Source organism: Ictidomys tridecemlineatus, chromosome 8, assembly GCF_052094955.1.
Source record: "Ictidomys tridecemlineatus isolate mIctTri1 chromosome 8, mIctTri1.hap1, whole genome shotgun sequence".
Taxonomy (NCBI): Eukaryota; Metazoa; Chordata; class Mammalia; order Rodentia; family Sciuridae; genus Ictidomys; species Ictidomys tridecemlineatus.
This window is the reverse complement of record NC_135484.1, coordinates 21,303,972-21,313,445: the sequence shown is the minus strand read 5'-3', so window position 1 is coordinate 21,313,445 and position 9,474 is coordinate 21,303,972. Positions and strand designations below refer to the sequence as shown.

At 38.1% G+C, this 9,474-nt stretch overlaps 1 non-coding gene across 1 annotated transcript; it reads left to right on the top strand.

Moving 5' to 3' along the window:
* Positions 1-3,052: 3,052 nt before the first annotated feature.
* On the top strand, positions 3,053-3,179 carry LOC120889381 (small nucleolar RNA SNORA48). Its single transcript, XR_005733288.1, has one exon. It is a non-coding gene; the product is annotated as a small nucleolar RNA SNORA48 (small nucleolar RNA).
* Positions 3,180-9,474: the final 6,295 nt, after the last annotated feature.

Sequence of the window (9,474 nt, the reverse complement as noted above, 5' to 3'; positions counted from 1 at the left end):
ATGTGAGTCCACCAACTCCATTTATTCAAAATCATTTTGTCTATTCAGTGTCCCTTGAGATTCCATGTGAATTTTAGGATAATTCTTACTGTTTTTATTTTTAAAATGCACTGGCATTTTGGCACAGATTGCATGGAATCTGTAGCTTACTCTGGGTAGTATGGCTATTTGAACAGTGTTGTCTTTAATTCCATGGTTATGGATCTCTTTCCATTTATTTGCATCTTCTTTAATTTCATTCAGCAGTGTTTTCTAGATTTCAATGTACTAGTTTTTCACCTTCTTGGCTAGGTCTATTCCTAAGTATTTTATCCTTTTTGGTGCTATTGTAAATAGAACTGTTATCTTAATTTCCTTTTTTCCAGTTGTTTCCTCTCAGTGTATGGAAATACAGCTGATTTTTGCATGTTGATTTTCATGCAGCTTTGCTGAATTTGTTTATTAGTTATAATAGTTTCTTTTGAGGAATATTTACAGTTTTCTATATGTAAGTTTTCTCATCTAAAAATGGATCATTTTACTCTTTTTCAAGGATCTTATTTCTTTTTCTTATCTAATGGCACTGGCTAGGACTTCCTGTACTATGTTGAATAGGAATAACAAAAGCAGGCATCCTTGCTTTGTTCCTGATGTTAGAGGAAAAGTTTTCAGTTCCTGGCATTTTTACATGTAGTCTTCATGTCTTACAAACTGATTAAGTAGCTGTTGAGGTAGTTTCCTTCTATTCCTACTTTTCCTAGTTGGATGAGTGCTTTTATCACAAAAGGGTATCAATCTGACCAAATGCTTCTTCTGCCATCAGTTGAGATGATCATGTGTGTTTTGTCCTTCATTTTGTTAATGTGGTATATTGCGTTAGTTGACCCTATGTATTATCTTATATTTCAGGAATAAATCCTGTTTTTAGATTCACATTGCTGTTAGATTCACATTGCTGTTAGATTCACATTGCTAGCATATGGTTGAGGTCTTTTGCATCAATATTCATCAGGGATATTGGGCTTCTGGCCTCAGCACGGTGGTGTTCCCTTCCCTTTTATTTTTTTGAAAGAGTTTGAGGAGGATTAGTGTTAATTCTTTATTAATTATTTGTTAGAATTTTTCTGTGAAGCCATGCGGTCCTGGGCTTTATTGGTGGTGTTGGCGGTCTTGCTTTTTAAATAAAGAATATTTTATTTAATTCTAACCCTAGAAACTATAAAGACTACACATGATTTGGGAATGAGACTATACCAAACGATAGCTAAAGGGTGATCAATCACCTTTCTCGCTTTGTCTGGTTCATTGGAGATATAATGTTATTGATAATCGTTGCTTCTTGTCTATTCACACTATTTTTATCCAAGAGTTTCACCACTGTTTACATCCCTCCCATATAAATTCTAAACTCCTTTTTCACTTGCTGATTGCCATCTCCTTGAGGCCTGGTAAGAATACTGATGCCCTGTGCCATGTCGTCTTTTGATTGACATCATCCATTTGTTGTATTTCATGTTCCCCTGATTGCCCTCTCATTTGTCAGAAGAGAAAACATTGTGCTGAATTCTTTCTTTCACCTGCATCATCACAGGGTCTTGACCAAGTAAATGCACACAATTCCCAGAACTTTCAAGAAGGAAACTTCTAGCTATTTTGGATTCATGTCTTACAAACGGATTATGTAACTGCACCACAGGTCTTCAAAACATGCCTGGACTTTCTTTCTTTATAGTTTAGTCTTTTCTCTTTGGCCTGATGTCCCTGAGCCAGAAAGTCTGTCGGAGGAATTTGATCACTGGTCCTTACTTGTTACTGGTCTTTCAGGTCTTCTTTTTCTTCATGATTTACTCTTGTTAAATTGTATATTTCTAGGAATTTTCTATTTCTTCTGTTATCCAACTGACTGGCATACAATTGTTCACAGTATTCTGTAATCCTATTTATTTCTGTGGTATCAGTTGTAAAGCTTCCTCTTTCATTTCTGACTTTAGCCTTTTTTTTTTTTTAAAGAGAGAATGAGGGGGGGGGGACAGAGAGAGAGAGAGAGAATTTTAACATTTATTTATTTTTTCTTAGTTCTCGGCGGACACAACATCTTTGTTGGTATGTGGTGCTGAGGATCGAACCCGGGCAGCACACATGCTAGGCGAGCACGCTACCGCTTGAGCCACATCCCAAGCCCCTCTGACTTTAGCCTTTAAAAGTATTTTTTTTTATTTGAAGAATACCTTTTTTGATTTATTTACTTTTTATGTGGTGCTAAGGATTGAACTCAGTGCCTCACACGTGTGAGGCAAGCGCTCTACCACTGAGCCACAATCCCAGCCCCTCTGATTTTAGCTTTTTGAGTCTTCTCTCTTTTTCTTAGTTAATCTAATCAAGATTTTTCTCAATTTTGTAGATGTTTTTAAAAAAATCCTAACTTTATTGATTTTTAAAATTATTCTTCTATTCTCTGTTTCACCTATCTCTGCTCTAATCTTTATTGCTTCCTTAAGATGGTAAAATTTCATGTTATTTTTCAAAACCTCAATTAAAAAAGAAAAGAAGTAGGTTAGTTTGCCCAGAGGAAGGAATGAGAGTGAGGGATAATGAAGGGCCGGGAGGAATTTTTTTAAAGGTGATGAATTATCTTGATTATCATAATGGTTTCACAGGTGTGGACATATATCAAAACTCATTAAATTATATGCTTATAGATATGTGTGCAGTTTATTATAGTCATTAGACCTCCGTAAAACTGTCAACTTGTGAATTTTTTGAAAGTAAGTAAAAAAGTTAGATTTGCAGGCACATATTACTCCTAATGATGTTTTTCTTTCCCTCTGATTATAATCTATTTTAAATTCTTTTATTAAAAAATCACTGTGGGGGCTGGGGATGTGGCTCAAGCGGTAGCGCCTCGCCTGGCATGCGTGCGGCCCGGGTTCGATCCTCAGCACCACATACCAACAAAGATGTTGTGTCCGCCGAGAACTAAAAAAATAAATAAATAAATATTAAAAATTCTCTTTCTCTCTCTCTCTCTCTCCTCTCTCACTCTCTCTTTAAAAAAAAAAAAAATCACTGTGGGTGCCTGTGACCTGGATAGAGTGGTGTCAAGTTGGTGGTACTCACCACATATCGGGCAGCCTCTGTTTCTCCCAGTTTGGCTTTTGGTTTATGTATGTCCCTACCTGGCTCAAGCTTTGGTTGCATGGGAAAAAAAAATCACTGTGGGTAAATTTGGCTCCTTTACATATTTATAGTTCTCCAACACTGATGCTGATCTGCTATTGCAATTTCAACTCTTGCTATTGCAATAGTAATTGCTATTGCTATTGCTAATTGCTATTGAAATTACTCTTGGTTTTCTTCAGAATCAGCAGCATTATCAAGGGACTAAATTTCAAAAAGACGTTTGTTCTCAACCTTTTAATTTTGCACCTGGGATTGAACCCAGGGGCACTTAACCACTGAACTACATCCCCAGCCCTAATTAATATTTTATTTACAGAAAGGTCTCACTAAGTGATTAGTGCCTTGCTTTTCTGAGACTGGCTTTGAACTCAAGATCCTCCTGCCTCAGCCTCCTAAGCCGCTGAGTTACAGGTGAGTGCCACTGCACCTGCCCTTTATTTTTAAATTTTATTTTGTGATAGGGGCTCACTAAGTTGCTTAGGGCCTCCCTAAGCTGTCTGGCTTTGAGTTTGTGATCCTCCTGCTTCAGCCCCCTAAGCGGCTGGGATTACAGGTGTGCCTCTACCATTTTTCAATTTGATTCCTTCATCATCATGTTTTTGGATACAACCAATCAGAAGAGATGGTTCCATGAAATGCTATATGTTTTCTAATTTAAGAAGGTAGCATTTATGCCATTTTTGCTGACACTCATACATTTAACTGTAAAGATGTATGTTTTTTGTGTGTGTGTGTATGTGTGTATGTGTGTGCTGGTGATAGAATCCAGGGCCTTATGCATGCAACGCAAGCACTCTACCAACTGAGCTATATCCTCAGCCCTAGTGATGTATTTTTAAAGGCTTTATTGATCAATAATACAACTAGCATTGATGCTATAATATCCTATCTAGATGGCTTTAAGATGTTAATTGTGATGTTGAAATTATACATTTAAACCACAGGTTTGACTACTGTTATACTAGTGCTTTAGGAAAAAGCCTTCTTTGTTAAAACAAACAGAATCTCAAATAGTACTATGTACCATAATGGCTAAAAAGCTTGAAGACAAGACCTAGGTGCGATTTAACATTAGTCTTGTAGGTCAACGTCAATGTCAAGGCCTTCCTTGTTTTTGCCTTCAAAACTCAAAAATCTTTTAACTGACAATTAATTCTATTATAAAGTTGACCACCTTCATACATTGCTGGTGGGACTGCAAATTGGTACAACCACTGTGGAAAGCAGGATGGAGATTCCTCAGAAAGCTTAGAATGGAACCACCATCTGCTTGGAACCAGGTATCCCACTGCTTGGCATATGCCTAAAGGACTTAAAATCAGCATACTACAGTGGTGCAGCCACATCAATGTTCATAGCAGCTAAATTCACAATAGCTAAGCTATGGAACCAAACTAGGTACCCCTTCAACGAATGAATGGATAAAGAAAATGGAATATTACTCAGTCATCAAGAAGAATTAAATTATGGCATTTGATGGTAAATGGATGGAACTGGAGGCTGTCATGCTAAGTGAAATAAGCCAACCTCCTAAAAAAACCAAAGGTCAAATGTTCTCTCTGATATGCAATGCTAATACTCAATAAGCAGGGGTGAAGGTTGGGGTGGGGGGAAGAATAGAAGTTCACTGGATTAGACAAAGGAGAATAAAGAGAAGGGGAGGATGGGAATAAGAAAGACAGTAGAATGATTCAGACATAACTTTCCTAGGTTCATATATGAATATACAACCAGTGTAACTCCACATCATGTCAAGAATGGGAAGATACACTCCACACATGTGTGTGTCAAAATACCTTCTACTGCCATGTATAACTCAAAAGAACAAATAAAAAAAAAAAGTTGACCACCTTGCACACAGGGGTATACATCTGTAATTCCAGCAATTCAGGAGGCTAAGGGAGGAGGCTCATAACTTCAAAGCCAGTTTCAGCAATTTAGCAAGGCCCCAACTAAGCAATTTAGGGTGACCTGTCTCAAAATAAAAAAAAAATATAAAAAACTGGGGATGTTGCTGGCATAAAGTTAAGTGCCCTTGGGTTCAATCCTCTGTACAAACATGCAAACAAAACCCCAAAACAGACACATTATAATCTATTGCATGTGCCTAAAATCTCAGCTCCTACTTCATTATAGTAGCTTCATCTCCATTTTTTTTATAATATTTTATTTTAGTTGTTGATAGATCTTTATTTATTTGTACTTGGTTCTGAGAATGAAACGCAGTGCCTTACACATGCCAGGCAAGTGTGCTACCTCTGAGCCCCAGCCCCAGCCCCTCACCTCCATTTCTTTGTGTGTGTGTGTGTGTGTGTGTGTGTGTATGTGTGTGTGTGTATTTGGGATTGAACCCAGGACACTTAACCACTGAGCCTTATCCTCATCTCTTTTTTGTATTTTATGTAGAGACTGGGTCTCGCCATGGGGCTTAAGGCCTCACTAAGTTGCTGAGGTGGCCCTTGAACTTGCAATTCTCCTGCCTCAGCCTTCCAAGCCACTGGGATTACAGGCTTCATCTCCAATTTAAATCTCAGCGGCTCCCATCATCCCTGCTGAAGGCTATTGCTCCAACTCAATGTATTCAACATTTTATCCAAAGATTTTTACTGGACATCAGACTGTGTTCCAGGGCTGTACACCAAAGATAGAATAGTGAGTAAGAAAATCATAGTCACTCTCATGGAATTTATAGACTAATTGGGAAGATAATGAACAAGAAACCATGATGCAAGAAAGAAAGTGCAGGAGGTTTGCTATGGGAACATTTCTTTTCCTTCTGGGTTTTAGGGAAAATCACTGGGAAGAGAGAGAAAGACAAGACAATTTTTCCTCCAATTTTCCAAGCCTAGAACCCAAAGGAAAGAGTCTTCATAGGGACTATTTGTATTAAGAAGAAACAAATCCCTATGACTAATTTTTTTTTCTTCCTTTTTAGGAAAGTAGAAGCATCCTTTTTAGCAATAGGCAAAATTCCAGTTTAACTGCTGACTGGTAAGACTAAGTATTTATAACGATTCTGTTGGTTTGCTCTTGGTGGCTGCAGCTGTAAGCTAATCCTGTCTGGGAGACACTTAGAAACTCTCCCCAAAAAGTCATGCTTTTAAATAACCACTAAGGCAGCTACTAGACACATATACTGGTTTCATGAAGGCCTCAAAGAGATTTGTTTTTCTTAGATTTCTTTATACCTGTAAGGCTTCAGAGAAAAGATCTGTTGACTTTGAGGTCATATTTAAAGTCAACAGTTCAAAAATATTTTTACTATGAAAACCATTTGGGAGCCCGGCACAGTGGCACACACCTGTTATTCCAGTGACTGGGGAGGCTGAGGTGGGAGGATGGCAAGTTTGAGGCCAGCCTCAGTAACTTGGCAAGACACTGACTCAAAATAAAAAGGACTAGGGATGTAGCTCAGTGGTAAAGTACAATCCCCTAACTATTAATAATAATAATAATAATAATAGCCAATTGGGGGACCTACAAGCATAGTGAATTTGTCTGAGAATAAGTAATTCAACAGCTGGGGTGTGCCCGAGAGATCAGTGGGCAAACTTAACAACAATGCCAATAACAGCCTGGACAACAGAAAAAGAGGCTCCTGTCTGCTAAAAAACACAAGAGAGATAACTTGCTCTTCAAAAGGGTAAACTAGCATTATCTTTCTACCAAGACTGAGACCAACAGAAGGTAAATTTTGTAAATATTGGTGGAAAACCTGTATCTGTGCTGAATATGTACAGGCTGTTTTTCTTGTTATTACAATAAAGTGCAACAACTGTTTACATTGCAAAAAAAAAAAAAGATAAATTTTGTGTTTATATGGAGAGCCCCACAGGTATCTACAGGGGTGGGGGATGGGGGGGCAGAGATGATTTATGTGACTTAATTTTTCTGTTTGTCACTCTGTGCACAGAGGAGAAGAGAGGGACTTTGGCACATTAATACATAGCCCATGTATTAGTCTCTTTGGCTGTAAAATATTCACATAATCTATGTGTAGAGTTTGTGAATTAAATATAGGCATTAGCCCAGTCTCATAATAAAACCAAAGGAAAATATTCAAAACATTTATTCCTGTATGTCAGGCACTCTTGAATAAAACCTAACCAAAAAATAACCATTTATCCCATACACATGGTATCCACTGAATCCTGTCTCCCCATGAGCAGCTACATACCATTATCCCTATTTTACACAGGAAGAAACTGACAAGTTAAATGTTTTCCTGAAGAAATCCCAAGTGAGACTGGAACCAAGAGTGTGTTTGAGGGTGATTTATTGCCTCTGCTATTGAGAGAGGAATATGTGAAATTAATTATTCAAGACATTCATGAATTAAACGCCTAAGACATCTGAGGTTACTAGAAATGTTGCTTATGAGCTTCTGAAGGAGAGAAAAACTTTTTTCTTTTTTTGGTACCAGGGATTGAACCTAGGGACGCTTAACCACCAAGCCACTTCCCCAGCCCTTTTTGTTTGTTTGTTTAGAGGTAGAGTCTTGCTGAGTGGCTTAGGGCCTTGCTAAGTTGCTGAGGCTGGCTTTGAACTTGCAATCCTCCTGCCTCTGCCTCCTGAGTCACTGAGATCACAGGCCTTCTCTAACTCCCCTGGCTGTTTTTTCATCTTTATGGTCACCATATTTACTGAATAAAAATCAGGATAGGCTGGGGTTGTAGCTCAGTGGTGGAGCACTTTCCTAGCATGTGTGAGGCACTGGATTTGATGTGCAGCACCACATAAAAATAAATAAAATAAAGGTATTGTGCCCATCTACACTGAAAATATTTGTAAAAAATCTGGAGACATGTTCTTATGGTGGACAAATTGCCAAAGGAAGATCTAGTTGGCAGGTTCCCTTCCTCCCACTTTCTTCCTCTGGCCTCCACTCTGGATGTCAGTAGCTCCCTGTGTACCCAAGGCCAACTTAGAGTGAAGAAATACAGCTCTCAAAGCTTTGGCCTGAGGGTAGCATTCTTTTCCAGAGCTAGAATTCTTCAGCATATGAGCTGTCACCCCACCCCTGGTTTTTTGCTCTTTGATTAGTCAGAGGGATGTAGAAATATTTCTACTCTTTCCTATGGAAGGAGTCTCTGGTAACCTCTTCCACTCCACCCCAGCTTGTAGGCTGAATAGCTTCCTTAAAGAGAGAAGATTTTAGTTTTTAGGAAAACTGACAAACAAGTTAGAATCCAGCTTCCTTTTAAAGAAAATTTTCTGGATTAAAAAAAAAATCAGTACTATTTTTAATATTTTAAAATATATTAGTTATAAAATTCTTGGGAAAGATAGAAGGTGGTATTGGAGTTTTCTGCAGAAACCGCAATAAAATTACTAAACTATACAACTTGTATTAGAAACAGAAGCCCTGACAGAAAAACCTTGCTTCCAATACTACTGGAAAAATGAACATAACCACTGAATGTTTATTTGGCAGGATCCTAACTCTTGGCTTCTCAAGGTAACCACTGGAGAGGCTGGAGGTTGAGTCCCAGGGAAGTGCCACAAAGAAGCCAGGCTATTCATTACAACCAACTGGAGACAGTTGAATAAATCAACTGAAAAGACAGACAAATGAACAGTACCACTGCTGGAATTTAAGGTTAGCCCTGGGAATCCTGACTCCCCTTGCAGTGACTGAACAGTTAATATGGAACAAGTCACACTGCAACCTTCTTACCTTATCATTACCTTGGATAAGGAAGAGAGCCAAAGGGAGATAAGGAAAATATTGTAAGGCTCTGACTCAGCCAGAGGGAGCCTCTTAATGGAATAGCTTTTGGAGAATCTTCTACTAGTAGCAAATAGCATTCGGTAATGATTTATTCACACTAATATGCAAAACTTTTCTTTCTTTTTTCTTTTCTTTTTCTTTCTTTTTTTTTTTTTTTGGTGTGTGTGTGTCTTGATCTGGTTCTTGACTTTTCTTTTCCACCTATAATTTTTCCTTAGTCCACCTTTTCTCATCTACTTATTTTCATTTTTACTTAATCTTTATAAATTGCCTTAAATCTCATAAATAGGCCATTAAATAATTAAATCCTTATTAAGAGAACGATACTAAGAAATGTTTTCTTCCTCTCTTTCTCTCCTTCTATTTTTATTCTTTTAAACAAAGATTGGTTGACAGTCGATGATCTCAGGACTAAAGTATTTCGCTTTATCCTTTGTTCAGGATGCCTGGTAAGCCGGTGTGGTAGGCGGGTCGGCGAGTGATCTGCAATTAAGATGACAACCCCCCACCCCTCCCCTTGGCTTTGCATTTATAAATTGAGCCTTTGGGATTTTACAAAGTGCTAGCACTCATTTAAACACTAT